Consider the following 22,659-nt stretch of genomic DNA (forward strand, 5'->3'; position numbering starts at 1 on the left):
CCCCTCCCCCACCCAGAGCCCGCGCGTCTGTAACCAGAGCAACACATTCACTTACAGCAAACAAGCAAACATTCTCTTTATGTTATATAATATTATATTATTTTATATTACATTATATATTATATTAAATATATTACATTACATTATATTCATTAATTTATTATATAATTATATGACATTACATTGCATTATATTACTTTATATTATATTATATTTTTATATAGAGAAAAGAAGGAAACATCTTTTTATTTTATATTCTATTAATTATATTTGAAGTTTTTCTTAGTCGCTTTGGGGCATTTCTCAGATCACGACTAAAATTTTTATTCAACCTCCACGTTATCTAGTTACTTGTGCACCTCATAAAAGCAATTTCTCATCATTTGAACAAATTACAAATGCAACTGATTATGTACAAGTGTTATCTGTTTCTTACATTATCAATTGTTTATGCCATGTTGATCTAAATCTATGGTTCTCTGCTGAATACTCCCAAGTCTTACTCCCCAAAACATCCAGGTATTAATTCCATAAGTCATTAAATGCAGAATAGTAGTTGTCATAAACTGTCAAGCAAATTTTCTATACACTTCTATTAGACATTTTTTGTCCTGAATTGTTGAATTGCAGAGGTGAATTCTGATTTTCACTAATGAAGGGGAATGTAAAGCATTCGATCAACCAATAATCCACCAGTTCTCTAAAATAGCTCAGAGTGCATCTCATTAAGCTTCATCTGAGAAGCATACAGACAGAGCACAACACCACACAACACAGTGTTACACACTCTGGCAATGAAAGAACAACAAGGTACAAACAGGGTGAACAAAATGGAAGAAGAAGTAAGTATGTGTGGTGGAAGAATACAGAGGTAAAACAGAGGAAGAGGTAGAAGAGGACAAGATTCTGAAGAAATAAGGGCCACTATCATGTTCTCAATATCATGACCTTATGGCTGAGGCGGGTCAAAAGGTGAGCCGAATGTTGGGAGAACAACCCTGACAACCCAAACATTTGAACAGGTATGCTGCTTCTTCTTCTTCTTTTATTGGCGGTTGGCATACCAATTTGGTGCATTACCGCCACCAACTTTTTGGGGTGTGGAGCTTCAATGCGGATTTCTACTAACATGTATTTAAAAATAATAATAATAATAATAATAATAATAATAATATATATATATATTCTTGGTTATTCTTAAATTCGATTAAATAAGTCTGTTTCTTTAAGGTATCTCATGCTGGCCATGCTGATGGTTTTGATGCAGAAAAGGAAAGTAAACCCTCTACTGATAAATGTGTGTAACCTAATTCTTTAACTTGTTCTAACAGTATGATTCATTCTGTTCTGTATGCTTCACATTCTATTAATATATGCTCTACCGTTTCTCTCCTGTCACAATTAATGCATAGTCCTTGAACAGGTGTGCAATCACACAGTGTTCACTATACTGTAGTCGTGCAATACAGCATATTTACATTATATATTACAGCAGTCTACTTGCATTTTACATTGGCAACTCCGGTCCTGGAGGGCCACTGTCCTGCAGAGTTTAGCTCCAGCCCAGATAAAAACTCACCTGCCTGTATATATCTAGTAATCCTGAAAACATTGATTGCCTTGTTAATGTGTGTTTAATTAGGGATGGAGCTCAACTCTGCAGGACAGTGGCCCTCCAGGACCGAAGTTGCCTATCCCATAGGCATAATGTAAAAAACACTTATACACAGTATACAGGTGCTGGTCATATGATTAGAATATCATCAAAAAGTTGATTTATTTCACTAATTCCATTCAAAAAGTGAAACTTGTATATTATATTCATTCATTACACACAGACTGATATATTTCAAATGTTTATTTCTTTTAATTTTGATGATTATAACTGACAACTAAGGAAAATCCCAAATTAGAATATTGTGAAAAGGTTCAATATTGAACATATCTGGTGCCACACTCTAATCAGTTAATTAACTCAAAACACCTGCAAAGGCCTTTAAATGGTCTCTCAGTCTAGTTCTGTAGGCTACACAATCATGGGGAAGACTGCTGACTTGACAGTTGTCAAAAAGATGACCATTGACACTTTGCACAAGGAGGGCAAGACACAAAAGGTAATTGCTAAAGAGGCTGGCAGTTCACAGAGCTCTGTGTCCAAGCACATTAATAGAGAGGCGAAGGGAAGGAAAAGATGTGGTAGAAGAAAGTGTACAAGCAATAGAGCTGGTAAGTCCCGCCCCTTCCGTAAAACCCCGCTGGACCTCAAAGTTGAAAAACCGTCAATGCAAGTGAATGGGAGAAAATAATTATTTTCTGGTCCCGTTTGAATTGTGCCATGAATGTGAACATATGTTGTCTGCAAATTTTTTATATAATCTTTCATGTTACAAGTTTGACAGTATATGGTTTGATTCGTCGGCTAGCAGTTGTGGAAAAGACATACCGAGAAAGACTACATGTCGCCTATGTGACGTCACCCCATAAAGTTGACTTACCCGTGTTTTTCGCCAACCTCAACGATTTTGTCCTCTCCCTGAAAGAAGGCGGTGGAGTGCACCAAAGACACAGCCATGTTTAGCGGCATCCGTGAGCTAGAGCCGAGTGCTAATGTTGTTGATGTTTCAAACTCGTCGAAAGCAGCGAAGAGTTGTAGTCCACAAAGTGCTGTCACAAAAAGTCTATCCCTATCAAACTTCTACCCGCTAAATTGTAGCATTCTTCACACGAAAGATTATATAAAAAATTCACAGACAACATATGTTCACATTCATGGCACAATTCAAATGGGACCAGAAAATAATTATTTTCTCCCATTCACTTGCATTGACGGTTTTTCAACTTTGAGGTCCAGCGGGGTTTTACGAAGGGGGCGGGACTTACCAGCTCTATAGGGATAACCACATCCTGGAGAGGATAGTGAAACAAAACCCATTCAAAACAGTGGGGGAGATTCACAAAGAGTGGACTGCAGCTGGAGTCAGTGCTTCAAGAACCACCAAGCACAGACGTATGCAAGACATGGGTTTCCTGGTGTCAAGCCACTCTTGAACAAGACACCGCGTCAGAAGCTTCTCGCCTGGGCTAAAGACAAAAAGGACTGGACTGCTGCTGAGTGGTCCAAAGTTATGTTCTCTAACGAAAGTAACTTTTGCATTTCCTTTGGAAACCAAGGTCCCAGAGTCTCGAGGAAGAGAGGAGAGGCACACAATCCACATTGCTTGAAGTCGAGTGTAGTTTCCACAGTCAGTGATGGTTTGTGGGGCCATGTCATCTGCTGGTGTTGGTCCACTGTGTTTGCTGAGGTCCAAGGTCACACAGCCATATACCAGAAGGTTTAAGAGCACTTCATGCTTCCTGCTGCTGACCAACTTTATGGAGATGCAGATTTCATTTTCCAACAGGATGTGGCACCTGCACCAACAATGCAGAAGAGCTGAAGGCCACTATCAGAGCAACCTGGGCTCTCATAACACCTGAGCAGTGCCACAGACTGATCGACTCCATGCCTCACGCATTGCTGCCGTAATTCAGGCAAAAGGAGCCTCAACTAAGTATTGAGTGTTGTACATGCTCATACTTTTCATGCTCATACCTTTCAGTTGGCCAGCATTTCTAAAAATCCTTTCTTTGTATTGGTCTTAAGTAATATTCAAATTTTCTGAGATACTGAATTTGGGATTTTACGTAATTGTCAGTTATAATCATCAAAATTAAAAGAAACACATTTGTGTGTGTTACATACTTGAAACTGTCTAGGGCATGCATCACAACATTTATATATTAACGTACTGCTGAAGGTGGGGGTATGGTGGAAGAACACATGACAGACTCTTTTTAAAGGGAAAAATAAACTGTGCTTTATTCTCAACAAGCCAAAAGGATATACTAACCTGCGTTCTCTTCCCAGAATGGCAGTTTTTAACAGATATCTCAGAGCGAATAAAAAGCTAGACACAAACTAATCTCGCCCATGTTAAGGCGTAACAAATACTTAGAAACACAAAGCACATAGCACACAACTTAATTCGCGGGCAGAAACAGTCAAAACCTCAGTTTACAGCAGATAAACTCATTCCGCTGCAAAGCGCTCGATTTACTACAGAGGAGTTCTCAATGTGCTCCGGAGAGAAAGCATGAATGAACACGTAACCCCTTTTAACCAGCTGGGCAGCCTCCGATTGGCTGTGAAGCGGCGCCTTGACGATGACTGACGTCAACTCGGCCAATCACAGCAACCTGTGAACAGAGAGAGTAAACTAGAGACAGAGAAGATAATGAGCATAACAACCGACACGTGCTCAATACACCGGAGTGCACAGATCAATGAAAACAGAATACGGGTGGAGCGTAACACCTCCCCCCTTAAGAACCAACTATATGGAATAGATCAAACATATAGTTGTTCAAACAGTGATCAAATCCCGCAATAAGCAACTCTAGATAGTGCATCAGCTATAACATTTTCGACGCCTTTCTTATGTTTGATTACCAGATTATAACCCTGTACAATCAGAGACCAGCGCATCAACCTTTGATTCAGATTATACATACATGACAGAAAAACTAAAACACTTGACCTTGACCGACTTCCATCCCAAGATATGTGATAGTGGCCTGCCCAAATTCACATTTAGCTAGATTTAAGGTCAGCGACGCTTTCTCAAGACGCTCAAAAACAGTTTGCAGTGAAGACACATGTTCTGACCAGTCAGTAGAGTAAACCACTAGGTCATCTAGATATGCACTACACTTAGGCACCCCAGCCAACACAATATTGATGAGTCGTTGAAAAGTGGCTGGTGCGTTGCGCATGATGAAAGCCATCACGGAGTACTGAAGGAAACTATCAGGTGTTACAAATGCTGAGATGTCAGAAGCACGAGACGTAAGAGGAACTTGCCAGTAACCTTTTAAAAGATCTAATTTACTGACATAACAAGCTGAACCAAGGTTATCAACACAATCTTCCATGCGCGGCAGTGGAAAACAATCCGGTACAGTTACGGCATTTACTTTTCGATAGTCATCGCGCAGTACCATCGCTCTTTGGCACTAATAAGCACGGAGAACTCCAGGGACTACAACTGGACTGAGCAAATCCATGCTCTAACAGATACTCAACCTCATTCCGCATCAGAGCTCTTTTTGCTGTATTCACGCGATACGCATGTTGTTTGATCGGAGCAGCACCACCCACGTCAATATCATGCTCTAACACTGTAGTACGAGAAGGTACATCGTTAAACAAAGTAGGAAAATCATTAACCAATTGCATAATATCACATCCTTGTTGTTCAGTTAAATGAGACACTCGAAATGCAAAATTAGTTAATACCTCAGAATTCGTAAGTCGAGCACATTGCTGGTAAGTGTGACGTAAGATTACTCCATCGTCCTCAGGATCAGTGATTTCTACAGCCGTGCAAGCTACTAAAACAGGAGATGACACAGGGACAGTAATTTTATCTGAAAGTAACACATTCTGTACAGCTTCTCTGTTGTGAAAAGTCTTTAACATATTCACATGACACACACGAGTCTTCCTCTTCCTATCAGGAGTTCCGATAACGTAATCTGTATTACTGATTTTTCTCACTACCTCATACGGTCCAGAAAATCGTGCAGATAAAGCAGACCCTACCATAGGCAGCAACACCAACACCTGATCGCCCTTGTTAAAGGTACGCTGTACAGATTTAGGATCGTAGCGACACTTCATTTTTTTCTGAGCAACTTCAAGTGACTCCATTGCCACTGAACAAGCTTTGTGCAAGCGTTCACAGAACTTGATCACATAATCTATCACATTCACTTTAGGATTAGTCTCTAAAGACAAAAGATTCTCCTTGAGCATTTTCAAGGGTCCTCTGACAGTGTGTCCGAATACTAATTCAGCAGGACTGAATCCAAGGCTTTCCTGAACTGCTTCTCTGATCGCAAACAAAAGTAACGGTACACCCTCATCCCATTCCTTACCCGTATCCATCCAGTACTTTCTGAGCATTGCCTTCAGTGTTTGGTGGAAACGCTCAAGTGCCCCCTGGCTTTCAGCATGATAGGCACTTGCGACCCTGTGGGAAATATTTAAACTGGACAACACTTGAGAAAAGATCTTCGAAAGAAAATTAGTGCCTTGATCTGTCTGCACAATTTTCGGTAAACCAAACGTAGAAAAAAACTTCACCAGTGCTCTAGTTACAACAGGTGCTGTAATCTTCCTCAATGGAATTGCCTCCGGGAATATAGTCGCAGTACACATTACAGTTAATAAAATCTGGTTACCGGTCTTAGACTTAGGCAAAGGGCCGACACAATCGACGATAACATGCTCAAATGGTTCCCCTATCACTGGAATAGGAACAAGTGGAGCACACGGAATGACTTGATTCGGTTTGCCGGTGATCTGACAGGTGCGGCAGGTGCGACAAAATTGTGTGACATCAGTTTTTAATCTAGGCCAAAAGAAATCTCAAAATTCGGTGATAAATTTTCTTAATTCCTAGATGTCCCGCCAAATCGTGATCATGATCTAAAGATAGAACTTGCTGTTGGTAACAGGAAGGAATCACAATCTGATACACACTACCCCATTCAGAATCATCTGCAATATCAGGGCGCCACTTATGCATCAATAAGTCGTTCTCCACATAATATGTAACTTTCCTCTCTTGAGCTGTCTTTGAAGAAACAGCAGCAACAAAACACTTTTGAAGGCTTTTATCCTCCTTTTAGGCAGAAATAAGTCTCTCGCGTGTCACAGACAGATTTATACTCAAGGAACTCGGAACAAGGGATTTCTCTACAGCTTTACTCTCATCAGCCAAAACGTCACTGATAAAAACAGGTGCCATAAAAGATTTACCCAAATCATCCACTGCATTTATCTTACAGGCCTGAGCTTGCGTCACCACACAAACTGGAAAAGTGTCAGGATAAGAACTCAAAAGTTCATCAGGCTGATCTGATGCAACTGGATTATCAAAAACTTCCAACAAAGGCATGATTTTCCCACCGGCTAAATCATTGCCAAGGATAAATTCTAACCCATTCACAGGCAATCGTTCACGAACGGCTACTTTCACAAAACCTGTACACAGTTCTGATTCTAGGTGAATCTGATGCAATGGAACTTTAATGAAACCCATCTCTATGCCCTGTACTAGTACATTACTGCCACAGAAAGTATGTTCAGAAAACTGCAGTACTTCTGCACTAATAAAAGACTGCATTGCCCCAGTATCATGCAGCATTTTAACTCTTATCTGTTCCGCAGAATTCCCAGTAATGGAAATTAACCCTTCCATCAGAAAAGGTGCATAGCTAGAATCAGGCTTATCACTACGTTCGACTTTAACAGAATCCACCAGTTTCACAAATCCAGCACTCTTAGGTACAGAACTCGACTGTTTTCGTTTTAACACAAAACAATCAGCAATTAAATGCCCCGGTTTTTGGCAATAAAAACATTCCCGATCTTCCTTTGACTTCAAGTTAACTGGTTTTGGTCGTGATGAACTACTCGAATTCACTTGAAGAGACACCGCTTTCTCAGAACATGCAGGAATAAACACATTTTTATGCGTTAATGCAAATTCATCTGCCAGGACAGAAGCTTGAGACAAAGAAGTTACTTTCTGCTCATTTAAATAAACGACAACCCGCTCAGGTATACAATTTTTAAATTCTTCTAAAAGAATTAACTCTCGCATGGTTCTAAAATCATCTGCCTTACTCGAAATACACCACTTGTCAAATAAAATGCCTTTCTCCCACGCAAATTCAACATATGTCTGACTGGAATTTTTCTTATGGCTTCTAAACCGTTGCCTATAGGCTTCTGGCACCAACTCATATGTACGCAAAATTGCAGCTTTCACTACCTCATAATTCACGCTATCCTCTACGGACAACGTAGCGCAAGCATCTTGAGCCTTACCAGTCAACTTGCACTGTAACAGCAAGGGCCAAACCTCTTTAGGCCAGTGAAGAGTTGATGCAATCCGCTCAAACACGCTAAAATAGGAGTCAACTTCTGTTTCACGAAACTGCGGTACAAGAGAAATATGTCTACTGACATCAAAATTGGTCCCCACCGAGCCAGCCCCCGTCGAAACATCAGCAGGCTGTAAGGGTTGCACAACTGGAACAGGTGTCACTTTAGCTGCACTCAATTCAAGCTCACGCAGCTTAACCTACGTCTCCGCCTCAATTTCGAGTCGGCGAACTTCAAGTCGAAACTCCATATCAGCCCGACGATCTTCTGCCCGTTCGCGCGACTCCATTTGGACTCGTGCTAAGCGGACTTTAAGCCGCACATCACCTCCTCCAGACTCAGCCGAGCCTGGAGAAAAAGGCTCAAAGGGCGGCAGAGCGGCCTTGGCACCAGAATCCTCTACCTCAGCCATTCCACCTCGCTCCGCTTCGCCAGGGTGACCACCAACACCTTCAACTACTGCAGGCAACACTAAAACACCTAGCTCCACCAACTTTTGAGACACATTATACTTAATCTCTCTTTTTAGCCGCTGCCTCGAAACAGCAATCTGATAATGAGCAGCAATACCCAACAAGTCATCTTTTCTACATTTATTTAACTGCTCAACCGTAGGTGCACTGACAAAAGTGTCTAAATCAAAATCAGCCATACTTACTCCTGAAGCTAAGGTTTTAAACCCCACACACTATTTACTACCTCACACAACACTAACTCTTCAAAAAAAAAACTGAACATGGATATTCCACCATCCACACCAGCAGTAATTAATATCTCGGGAAAAATATATATATAGAATTTAAAGATCCCGGACGAGATCCCATTTAATGTTACGTACTTGAAACTGTCTAGGGCATGTACCGCAACATTTATATATTAACGTACTGCTGAAGGTGGGGGTATGGTGTAAGAACACATGACAGACTCTTTTTAAAGGGAAAAATAAACTGGGCTTTATTCTCAACAAGCCAAAAGGCCACTGGACCCAGTCAAAACAACAATAATGTGCGCTTAATACAATGTGATATAAACAAAGACAAACAACAAACAAAGAGTAAATAGGAAAAGAACAAAAAGTGGCGCCCAAAGGAAAGAACAAAATATAACAAAACAATCCTTAATCTAAACCTAATCTAACCAAAACAAAAATGTAGAACACAAACTGAAATCTTCAGTGCATCCGGCACCCTAACTAAATTACCTATAAAACAGAAATACAAAGGATGGCGCTCACTCCTTACCTAGTGTGTCTAACAAATCATCGGCTACGGGTGCAGTGTATATCGCGATATACTAACCTGCGTTCTCTTCCCAGAATGGCAGTTTTTAACAGATATCTCAGAGCGAATAAAAAGCTAGACACAAACTAATCTCGCCCATGTTAAGGCGTAACAAATACTTAGAAACACAAAGCACATAGCACACAACTTAATTGGCGGGCAGAAACAGTCAAAACCTCAGTTTACAGCAGATAAACTCATTCCGCTGCAAACTCATTCTGATTTACTACAGAGGAGTTCTCAATGTGCTCCGGAGAGAAAGCATGAATAGCCGTGTTTCCACTATCGAGCTAGGACCGGGCGTGCTAGTGCGTGCCAGGGCCAGTCGCGTTTCCACAGTCACTTCCGGGGCTTGATCGTGCCTCGCAGGGGCTTCCTCGGGGCCAACGGCCAGGTTTTTTGGCCCGACGAAAACCTTGGGCCAAAGCGGGCCAGCTGGGGCTAGAGGAGTGGTTATGAACAAAGGCGGGGTTTCTCAGCGTCTGGAGAGCGTCAGCGCAGATCATTTCAGAAAGATAACAGCTTTAACAGCAGCATTAAAGACTTTTAAAATAAGTTGAGCTCAAAACTCACTCTTAGTTAGCAGCAAGTGTTTGAAATAACTTGATCCGATGTGGATTATAATCACTAATCAAGGCAGAAATATTTATAAGCGATGTAAAAGACTATGCACGCTAAACATTAACGTTACACAGTAAAGATGTTAAATATGACCGCTTGGAGAAATCAGACGTCAGCTTCTTATTCTCTATCACAATTGTGTATTTATTAAGTAACATTTTATCTGTCGTCTCGTTTCAAGAGTTTAGCTTCACGTTGCATATCATCAAAATATAGCCTAGTAATGATTTTTGTTCGGGAGCTTTTATAAAAATAGAGAGTCTGCGCTGCGCATCATTTCAGAAAGATAACAGCTTTAACACCAGCATTAAACACTTTTTTAAATAAGTCGAGCTCAAAACTCTCTTTCAGTCAGCAGAGAGTTCAGAGTTCAGAGAGTTTCAGTAATCACTAAACAAGGCAGAAATATTTATAAGCGATGTAAAAGACTATGCACGCTAAACATTAACGTTACACAGTAAAGATGTTAAATATGACTGCTTGGAGAAATCAGACGTCAGCTTCTTATTCTCTATCACAGTCGTGTATTTATTAAGTAACTTATATTATCTGTCACAAGCCTCGTCTCGAGAGTTTTTCTCACGTTGCCTATCATAAAAGAATATAGCCTAATAATGTTTTTTGTTCGGGAGTTTTTATAAAAATAGAGATATTATCATTCATTCTAAATGTGACGGCTACTGTGGCTAATAAACAGAAACAGACTCGACTGAATAAGCAGGCTATTTTCATAAGCGTTAAAAATAAATAAATAAATAAAATAGTAATAAGTGTATTTATGTGTGATTAATTTTGAGTCCTGATAAAATAAATCAATTCTATAGTTAAAACATCGATGCTTTTGAATTTGAATATATAACAAAGCATGCAAACAAACGGCCGCTTTTATTATGTTTGTTTTGTGATCGCGCATGTTCCAGTGGCTTATTTCTTAGTTTTCTGATAACTTCTCTTTGTTGGTGAAATAATGAGGTTGCATGACGTTGTTCTGAGAGGCGTGTAAAGGGCGTGTTTTAGTGACGTGCAGCGGTGCTTCAAGCTCCACTGTGGAAACCCTGCGCTATTCTGGCCTCGGTGCTACTGGCCCGGGGCTATGAGCCCTGCCCGGCCCGCTTTAAGCCCTGGCTCGCACTGGCCCGACAGTGGAAATGCGGCTAATGAACACGTAACCCCTTTTAACCAGCTGGGCAGCCTCCGATTGGCTCTGAAGCGGCGCCTTGACGATGACTGACGTCCAACTCGGCCAATCACAGCAACCTGTGAGCAGAGAGAGTAAACTAGAGACAGAGAAGATAATGAGCATAACAACCGACACGTGCTCAATACACCGGCGTGCACAGATCAATGAAAACAGAATACGGGTGGAGCGTAACAGTGTGTCTGTGTGTAATGAATGAATATAATATACAAGTTTCACTTTTTGAATGAAATTCAAAAATTCACATTGTGTGTGTGTCTTGTCTTTTTCTTTATATCGGAATGATAATTATATACTAATATGTCCACTCAATATACAATCCAATTAAATCCTGATGGATAGAATGACTGAAATTGTACTGGCATTATTTGAAACATAATTCAAATAATTTCGGGGTTTGATTCCCAGGGAAAGCAAGAACTGATAAGAATGTAAAATGTGTACCTTGAAATGCAATGTAAGTCGCTTTGGATAAAAGCGTCTGCCAAAATGCATAAATGTAAATGTACAAAACACTCACAGTAAATCCTGTCCAGTGTCGAGTAATGCGTACATGTGTTCCTTTGAAATGTGTAAGCCTATATGTCAAACAGATAAAGTGCAGTATTTTGTATTTTCAATCATTGTCATCAAAATCGTAGCCAAAGATTACTTCAGTATACTGATAGTTCACTGTTATATTGACAAAATGACAAAGCATTTTGACTATCATGTTTGTAAACAATGACACAAGGACTTGTCATTCTGATGGCACTGATGTTCATTGATATTGTACTAAGGATATTGAGCAAGTTACAGGCTTTTGATCTTGTGTTTTACTGTTTGTACGAATCGTTTTGAAAAATGCACTTACTGGTTTGCAAATCTTAAGAATTATTCATGATATATATATATATATATATATATAGAGAGAGAGAGAGAGAGAGAGAGAGAGAGAGAGAGACTTTTAACACATCTTTATTTATACTTACACTATAAAGACATTCTTCATAAACATCTATTCATTAACATCAGATGTACATTTATAAACACATATACCCACTCAGAGACTCATACATCTTCATAGACATTACAAAGTATTGTCTATCATTAATCATAAATTTAAAACCAGCTCATTTTCATAATCCACCGAGCACAAAACATCATTCAAAGCCCAAATTTCAATAAATTTGTCCATATCATTCATTAGTTTAAAATATGCAAACTCTGCCTTGATTCTGGTTGCTATAAGAGCCTTTAAGACCACCTCAGGACCTACTTCCCCCTCTCCTTTTAGTTTTCTTTTCCGTGTTAACCAGATTGCCAGCTTTGCTCCTCCAATCACAAAATTAATTAACGAGATTTTTTTTCTGTCTGATGCAACATATTTTGGTCCAAAAATGAATAATTCATTATTAAAAACTACGCCCAAATCTCTAGCCCACCAATCTAAGATCTGAAACAATTATCTTAACCTTAAACAATGTAAAAACAAATGATCAACTGATTCTTCAGTGCCACAAAAAGGACATTCTTTCCCTACAGTGGGGTCAATGTGTGCCACATGTCTGTTTGTAGCTACCGCCCAGTGAACAACCCTCCATTGGAGATCAGCAGTGCGTTTCTCAATAGGAGGTTTGTAGAGGGACCTCCAGCATCTTCTAGGGGACGAGTCTGGCCCAAACAACTCTGACCACTTGGTCTCTTTACAGTCTTTGAGCGCATTATAATGGGACACTTTCACGCAAATAATGTACAGGGCCTTTTTTGAGACAGTCTTAAAACATTCCAGCACAGGAGTCCTGAAGTGTAGAACCCTCTTGACCTTAAAAACTGAAGTCCATGCTCTCAAAACTGTCTTATAAAAAGGGGAAATATTCCTCAAGTCCATGTTGGCCAATTTAATTAAAAACAATTGTACATCATACTTAAAAATATTCATTTTCCTCAACACAGCACGCGCTGTATCAGCCAACACGGCTCCGCATACAACAATCTCTGTGCTGCTTGAAGTCGGAAGGTCTTTATTCTGTTTTTAATGTCCATCAGGCCTTGTCCTCCCTCTTGAGTAGGTAGAAAAAGTACAGCAGATTTTTTCCAATGCTGCCCATCCCAGAAAAAGTCAACTAGTTTTCTTTGCAGCTCTTCAACCACACATTCCGGGGGATCCAGAACATTCATTTTGTTCCATAATGCAGATGCAGCCAGATTGTTTGTGACCAATACCCTGCCCCTATTTGATAGCTGGGGCAGCACCCACGACCATCGAGACAACCGCTCACACATTTTCTCCACCATAACCGCCCAGTTCTTCTGCCTGTATTCATCTGTTCCTAAGAAAACTCCCAACAACTTCAAACCCTCTCTTCCCCATTTAACTCCCCCTGGAAGCACAGGAGGGGTCCTTCCCTGCCAATCTCCTAATAGATATCCTTCACTCTTCTGCCAATTCACTTTAGCTGATGAGGCCTTTTCGTAGATATTTAAAGCGTTTGTTAGATTCATTACATCTGTTTCACTTCTTATAAAAACAGTGATGTCATCGGCATAGGCCGAAAGAGTGATTGGCCTGTTTTCACAACCTTTCACTAAAAAACCTTGCAATTTCTCCCTAAGTTTACATAGTAAAGGTTCAATTGCTAGAGAGTACAGCTGTCCTGACAGAGGACAGCCTTGTCTTATACCTCTATGAATTAAAACTAGACAGCTTAACCCACCTCCAACCTTTAACAATGCAGACGCTCCAGTATATAAAAGTTTGATCCAAGAGATAAAATTCTCACCAAAACCAAAAGCTTTAAGCGTTTTAAATAAATACAGATGATCAACTTTATCAAAAGCTTTCTCCTGATCGATTGAAAGAAAACCCACATCCTCATTACCAGCATTTGCTAAATTCATTACATCACGAACAAGAAAAAGATTGTCCATTATTGTTCTCTTTGGCACACAATATGTTTGAAAGTCATTAATAACATATTCTAAAAAATGTTTTAATCTATTTGCAAGACATTTTGCTAAAATTTTGTAATCTGTGCACAGTAAAGCCACTGGTCTCCAGTTCTTTAACAGTCCAAGGTCACCTTTTTTGGCAATAAAGATAGAACCGCTCTTCTACAACTTGTCGGAAGTTCATTTTTCCTATAAGAAACTCTAAAAACATCAAGTATATCATCTTTTAAAAGAGTCCAGAATTGCTTATAAAATTCAGAAGGAAGCCCATCAATACCAGGGGACCGGCCATTAGAAAGTTTCTTTACCGCCTCTGATATTTCGTCCAATTGAATATCGGCATCAAGCCATTGTCTCTGATCATCAGTGAGCTTTGGAAGATCTCTTAGTAGGTCGTCCATGCAGTGAATGTCACAGTCTCTTGCTTCGAATAAATCAGTGTAAAAGTTGTGATGTCTCAGTGAGTGACTGTTTTTGTCTGAGCTGCAGGTGATTGGCTGATTGGATGATGTGGTGTTGCACCTGCACTGAATCAACGCTCTGTTAAAAGGACTTGTTGGAACTGCTGGAGGGAAGATTTGGTGCTTGTTGGTGTTTTGTCTGCCTTTCATGGATCTACCAGTGTTCTCGAGGGTTATGGAGGTTGCGGGAGACCACCGCCGCACTTGAGGAATTTTTCGTATGATCCGCCTTTCTTAGATCGGATGTTTGGACATTATCTTTCGTTGGGTACATTTTGTTACATTTGTATCACTTACATGCATGCCGACACACTGACTATACACTTATACTGACTAATAAACATTTTATGTTTATTTTCTATAGTTTAATAAATGTTTGTTTTTGCAAATTAAGCGGTTGTGTGGCATCTCCCTGATTTTGTTGCATTCCTTGCTGAGGAACCGTAACAAATGGGGGCTCGTCCTTAAAAGTATGTTAATTTGATGAAATCAAATGTGCATTCGTTTGATTTAAATGTAGATATAGTTTTGCTAATTTGATTGGTGCTCCGTTTGAGGTAAAATGTGAAATGGGCAAGTAAATCATTGTCTACTCGCATTATTTTGGAGATGCACATAATTTAAACACTTGCGTTTATAGGTAAAATGTCCCAAGAGTTCGTAGTTCTCATGTAAGGTAAGTGCATTATTATGGTTATGGATTAAACTTTGTTCATTTTCCCCAGTAGGTATTAGCAACGCTTTGCGTTGGTTTGTTATTTTGCCTTTTTTATTTTTGTGTAGGCTTTTGGGTGAAGCACACCGCCGTGGTAACAAATTGGGCTGTTTTGCTCAGTTTTGAAACCATCGGTATATGGTGTTTAATGTCGCTTTACTCTTGAAAGCTGCACGAAGATTAGGCATAGTAATCGTTTAGTGTGTGGATAGGCAGTGTAGAAGGGGAGAGTGGACAGATGTTTTGTCTGTAGCTGTTTTTAATGCACTAGCTTCATTTAATCAGTCTAAGATTTAAATATGGCATCCGTTGAAGAATGTTAAAGCTCCATCAGAGGACATGTTGAATTTGTTTGTGAAACAACAGTTGTGGGAACTTGTAGAGCATTTTAAAATTGGTGATATAGATAAACGAAAAAAGAAAAATGAACTTCGGAAACTAAGCGATTTGAGTTTGAGATCGAAAAATTAAGAACAGATAACTAACTTAAACAACTTGAAATTGAATTTGCACAGAAACGATTAGAGGCTGAAAAATCAACACGTGAGTTTGAGTTGCAAGCTGAGCGTTTAAAATTGGTAAAGGAAGGTAAACTATCCTTAGAGCGTGGGGAGAGACATGATTATGGTGGTTTCGACTTGGCCAGTAATTTAAGATTGCTTCCTAAATTTAATGAACATGATCCTGATGTGTTTTTCTCTTTGTTTGAGACTATTGCTGAAGAAGGGAATTGGCCAAATGCTGTCCGAATTGTTATGCTCCAAACTGTGATTACAGGCAAAGCACAGGAGGCATATGCAGCACTTCCGATGGAAGACCGAAAGGATTATAATAAGGTAAAGGTGACAATCTTAAAAGCTTACGAGTTAGTTCCTGAGGCATATCGCCAGCGTTTTAGGAACTGGAGGAAAGGTGACCGCCAAACGCATTCTGAGGTGGTAAGAGAACTCATTTCTCATTTTGATCGTTGGTGCATTGCTTCCAATGTTGATAACTTGGAGAGGTTACGTGACCTTATTATTTTAGAACAGTTCAAGAACATTGTGCCTGACTATATTGCTATATATATATAAATGAAAAAAAGCCACATGATGCGGTTGAAGCTGCAGTCTTAGCAGATGATTACATTTTGACTCATAAAACTGCATATAGAGAGGATCGATCAGGGCGTCACTATGGTAACTTCGCTGAAAATAGAGTTGCATCAAGGAAATTTGAACCAACTTTTTCAAAATTTGAGAAAAATGGTCGTGGGAAACCTGACCGTGATTTAGCATACAATTACTGTTTCAACATTGGAAAAATAAGTGTCCGGTGTTGGCCGCAAAATTGAAATCTAGTCTAAAGAAGTCCAATGTTAGTCCTGTGTTAATGACGGAGACTACAAAAGTTAATGACCTTTACCATAGTGCTTCTATGAATGTGAAGGTGGTGTGCCAGTCAAACACTGAAACCACTTTGCACCTTTTATTACAGAGGGTTTTGTTTCTTTAACCAAGTCAAAAGAGAAAGTCCCGGTTAAGATCTTAAGAGATACAGGATCTTCTGAATCTTTTATTATTCAGTCTGTCTTGCCTTTTTCTGATGTAACAAGTGAGGGTAGGGATGTTTTGATCAAGGGGATTGGGTTAAACACACTTTCTGTTCCACTGCACAGAGTAAACTTGACTTCAGAGTTGGTCTGTGGAGAAGTAACCCTGGGAGTCCGTCCCTCATTGCCAGTGGATGGTGTCATGGTAATACTCGGGAATGATTTAGCTGGAGGTAGGGTGTGGCGAGAGGTAATACCACCACCTGTAGTAGTGCCCACTCCATTAATTGAGAAAGATGATTTGTTAAAGCAAAAGTTCCCTGAGGTATTTACATTATGTGTGGTAACGCGTTCCAAGAGTCGTGAGACATCTTGTGAAGAAAAAGTGTCAAAGTATGTTGTGCCTGGTTTGTCTACTCTTTCTCCTATTTCTAATAGGGAGTTGGTAATGGCCCAACAGAATGATCCTGGGTTACAGCAGTTGTTTAAGAATGTTGTTTCATCGCAAGAGGTAAGAAGTGCTGTCAGTAGATATTTTGTCCAAGAGGAGCTGCTCTTGAGAAAGCATGTTCCCTGTAAGAAAGATTTGATTGGAGAAGCTGTAATTCAAGTAGTGGTACCAAAACCGTTCCGTGAGATGGTAATGAAGGTTGCTCATGGGGGATTAGCAGGTCATTTAGGAGTAAATAAAACTTATGACCGAGTTTTGCAACAGTTCTACTGGCCATGCTTGAAGAAGGATATCTGGGCCTTCATTAAGACATGCCATACGTGTCAGTTAACAGGCAAACCGAATCAAACTTTGAAACCAGTGCCTCTATGTCCTATAGCTGTCACAAGTAAACCTTTTGAACATTTAATAATTGACTGCGTGGGTCCGTTACCTACTTCTAAATCAGGTAATGTATATTTGCTGACTGTGATGTGTCCGGCAACTCGGTATCCAGCAGCTTACCCTATTAGGAGAATTACTACTAAAGCAGTTGTGAAAGCTCTATCACATTGAATAATCTTGGGTATCCCAAAAATCGAGATGAATTGGGATAAAGGGACCAATTTCACTTCATGTATGTTTGCTGAAATTTTGAGAGTGCTCAATGTGAAACATAATCAATCAAGTGCATATCACCCTCAAAGCCAAGGTGCGCTTGAACGTTGAAAGCATTGAAAGCATTGTTGCGTGCTTACTGTGTGGAGTTGAACCGTGATTGGGAGGAAGGATTACCCTGGTTATTACTTTCAGCTAGAGAGGTACAACAAGAGAGCCTGGGTTTTAGCCCAAATAACCTGGTTTTTGGTCACCGTGTACGTGGTCCTCTGTCTGTTTTGAGGGAAAGACTGGGTGAAGATGATCCTCCACAAAACTTGTTAGAATATGTGAATGGTTTTCGTAGACGCTTATTTTTGTCAGGTTTAAGTGCTCAGAAAAATCTTGTTGGAGCGCAGAGTAAGATGAAAAAACACTTTGACAAACGGGCAGAATGTCGTGTTTTTACACCAGGCGATCAGGTGTTAGTTTTGTTGCCTTCATCTGGATCTCCTTTTTGCGCACAATTTACTGGTCCGTACACAGTTCTTCGTAAATAACTGACCAAAACTACCAAATTGCAACTCCAGATCGACGAAAAGCAAAGCAGTGTTTTCATGTGAATTTACTTAAGCCTTATCATTCTTGTAATTCTGAAATTCAACCAGTTAGACCAGCTGTCACAGTTTCTAGTGCCTCTCTTGATGATCAGCCTTTTTCTGTAGAGGGAGGGGAGGATGTGATTGTCCCTGAAGACTGTGTTTTGCTTCCCCGACTAAAGAATTCAGAGACCCTTAAAAATCTGGATGCTTTGTTTTTGCATCTATCTGATCTGCAGAGGTCAGAATTGACAAAGTTGGTGCTTGATTTTCCCAGTTTGTTTGCAGATGTGCCAACCCGTACGCATCTGATTCAGCATGATGTGGATGTGGGAGATGCGTGTCCTATTCGTCAGCGTTTTTACAGGGTTCCTATCAGTAAAGGGAAAGTGTTGGAATCTGAAGTTCAGTATATGCTGGAGAATAAAATCGCTGTTCCTTCTTGCTCCAGTTGGGCTTCACGATGTTTGTTGGTGAAGAAGCCAGATCTTACCTACAGATTTTGTACTGATTACCGTAAATTGAACGCTATTACTAAACCTGACGCGTTTCCACTTCATCGAATGGAGGATTGTGTGGATCAGGTGGGTACTGCAAGATTTGTAAGCAAACTGGATCTTTTAAAAGGATATTGGCAAGTGCCTTTAACTCCTAGAGCTCAGAAAATAACTTCGTTCATTACACCATCTGGATTATATTCGTACTCCGTTATGAGTTTCGTCCTGCGAAATGCACCCGCAACCTTCCAGAGATTGATGAATAAAGTGATATTTGGCCTGGAAGGTTGTGCGGTGTATTTGGATGATGTTATTGTGTTCAGTGACACATGGGAACAACACTTGATACATCTTCGTGCTCTTTTGACCCGTTTGGCAGAGGCATGTCTAACGGTTAACTTGGCGAAGTGTGAGTTTGCCAAGGGGACGGTAAGATATTTGGGTAAAGAAGTTGGCCAATGTGAGGTGCGTCCTATTCAAGCCAAGATCGTGGCTATTCAACATTTCCCTCCCCCCATCAACCAAGAAAGAGCTGATGCGTTTTCTGGGTATGGTGGGGTATTATCGAGGATTTTGCCAAAACTTTTCAACTGTTGTTGCCTCGCTCACTGATTTGCTCAAGAATTCCGTCAAGTTTGTTTGGAGTGTAAATTGTCAGAAAGCTTTTGACAATGTTAAGTTGTTAACCACTGCTCCTGTTCTAGCTGCTCCTAGGCTGGATAGGCCATTTACAATACAGGTAGATGCAAGCCAGATTGGTGCTGGGGCTGTTTTGTTGCAAACAGGCGAGACTGGACTTGATCATCCAGTAAGTTTCTTTTCTCGTAAGTTTAATACTTACCAAAATAACTATTCTGTGATAGAGAAAGAAGCTTTATCTTTAATTTGGGCTCTTCAGCACTTTGATGTATACGTGGGGGGAGGACTACCTGTGGAGGTTTATTCTGATCACAACCCCTTAACATTTTTACATTCGCTACAGTCCCCGAGTCAGCGACTGATGCGTTGGATTCTCTTTTTACAGCCTTACACTTTAAGTGTAAAACACATCAAGGGTTCTGAGAATGTAGTGGCAGATGCGTTATCTCGTGCTCCTGATCACACTGAATAAAAGTAATGTTTGGCCAGTTGTTTCTGTTTTTCTGTGCTCTTTGTCTCCTTAATTTGCTTTCAGGATCCAGATTGCTGGGGGTAAGGTGAGCAATCAAGACAAATTGAGATTGACCATAAGAACATGATTGTACTGGTGGATCGGATGCTATGAAAAAATAGATTAAAAGGAAAGCATGTTTAAAAAAAAAAAAAAACTTTCTGATGTTGTGAGGATCCTTTTCATGGGATACAGGATCTTTTAAAGGGGGGTGTGTGACGTCTCAGTGAGTCACTGTTTTTGTCTGAGCTGCAGGTGATTTGGCTGATTGGATAATGTGGTGTTGCACCTGCACTGAATCAACGCTCTGTTAAAAGGACTTGTTGGAACTGCTGGAGGGAAGATTTGGTGCTTGTTGGGGTTTTGTCTGCCTTTCATGGATCTACCAGTGTTCTCGAGGGTTATGGAGGTTGCGGGAGACCACCGCCGCACTTGAGGAGTTTTTCATATGATCCGCCTTTCTTAGATCGGATGTTTGGACATTATCTTTCGTTGGTTACATTTTGTTACATTTGTATCACTTACATGCATGCTGACACACTGACTAATAAACATTTTATGTTTATTTTCTATAGTTTAATGTTTGTTTTTGCAAATTAAGCGGTTGTGTGGCATCTCCCTGATTTTGTTGTGTTCCTCAGCAAGGAACCTTAACAAAGTTCTTTGCGTGGTTTCTCATTTCTTTTGGATTAGTTGTTAAAGTCCCATTTGGAAGTTTCAAATATAACAAGTTTTCTTTCTCCTTCTTTTCGCTCCAAGTTGAAGAAGTATGAGCTCAGAGCATCTATTTCTCTTATTGGGGAAAAGCGGGCTCTTATCAAAGCACCTTTTGCTCTTTCATTAAACAAGGATGCCAAAACAGTCTTTTTTTTTCTTTCAGTTGATCCCCTTCTTCTGAGTTTCCTTCAATAATTCCTTCTTCGATTTCAGTTATTTCTCTCAAGTATTTTAATAGTGTTCTTTACAAGTCTATTTGAGTGAGCGGTGTAGTTCTGGCAAAAAATTCTGATTTGTGCTTTTCCAACTTCCCACCATTGAACTAAATCTTCATAGTCACTTTTTTGCTCTTGCCACTTAGACCAAAATAACCCAAACTTATCACAAAAAATAGAGTCATGTAGTAATGTCAAATTAAAAAGTAACTAGAAGGCTGTGACTTTTTTACACTCATTTCAATCATGCACAAATGATGATCAGTAAAACCATTTGGAAAAATATTGGTTTTTAAAACTCTATTAGAATTATTTTTACTTGCATAAAATCTATCCAACCTTGCAGCACTAATATGATCATTAGATGCTTTAACCCATGTATACTGTTTTACTGTTGGGTGTTTTTCCCTCCAAACATCAGATAAGTCATATTTCTTTATTATACTGCTTAATGAATTAGCAGATTGGGGATACGATTCTTCACCATTTCAGTCTAGTGTAAAATCTAAGGTGCAATTCCAGTCACCCCCAAGAACCATACATGCATTATCAAAAATTTTTAATTCACTAGAAAAATATTCTAAAAAATTCTACCCTTTCTCCTCCATTATTAGGCGAGTAAACATTTATAAAGAGAAATGGAAATCCCATTAACTCCACCTGTACAATCAATATTCTGCCCTTATCTATCTCATAGGAAGATATATTAGTCATATTTATCTTCTTTGAAAATAGAATCGCAACACCTCCACTTAGATTTGAGCTATGACTTAGAAAAATCTTGCCCTCCCACCACATCTTCCATTCTACTTCCTTACCCAGATCGCTATGGGTTTCTTGCAAAAATATTATATCTATATTTTTTATTTTGAATAAATTCATACAAAGCAGCTCCTTTACTATAATTCCTTCCTCCATTAATATTTATTGTCCCTATTTTTATGCTCTCCATGAAAAGAGAAAAGAGAGAAAGACAAACAATCAGAAAAGAAAAGACAGAAAAGGAAAAAAGTGCCCTTTGTGACTCAACCATCATGTATATTGCTTTTTAACCCATTCTTTCCCTTTCCGTAATTTTGTCACAATTTTTTTCAGCCTACATCTTTTCCTACGACTCAGTTCTTCGAATCCAACAGTCTTCTGTATTTTAATGACTGACCTCACAAATCTTTCAGCATCAGGAAAAAAAGTCTTGACATCAAAAGTCTTTCCAAACGTTTCATCCAAGAAATCATTAATTTCTTTTACTGTGTATAACTGATCATCACCACTCTGAGAAATGATGTCAGACATTTCTGAAAGACTGTCATCATCAGCCATCTCCTCCATTTCATCATCCCTAACATCAACCTCACATGCACCTGTATGATCGGTTCTGTGTCCAGTTTCATCTTCACATTGAGAAACATTCACCTCACTTTCCTCCGCTCTCTCAACACCAGTACCACAATTTTTTTCAACTGTTTCCTCACCGCTTACATCCTGATTATTCTGTTTCTCGTTCGTTTCTAATTCATCTCCCTTCTTTTCAGTTTCATCTAAGCTCCTTGCTACACTATCCTTCTCACCTTCATCCTCTTTTGACCCACTCGGTCCTGCTTTTTCATTATCAGTCTCATTATTTTCAGTGTTCGTTTTGTGAGGGCACGCATTTTTTTCATGCCCTGTTTCATGGCATTCATAACATTTTAAACTCCCCGTGCTTGCATAAAGCATGAAAGACT

The sequence above is a fragment of the Carassius gibelio genome, chromosome A4, assembly GCF_023724105.1.
Source record: "Carassius gibelio isolate Cgi1373 ecotype wild population from Czech Republic chromosome A4, carGib1.2-hapl.c, whole genome shotgun sequence".
Lineage (NCBI taxonomy): Eukaryota > Metazoa > Chordata > Actinopteri > Cypriniformes > Cyprinidae > Carassius > Carassius gibelio.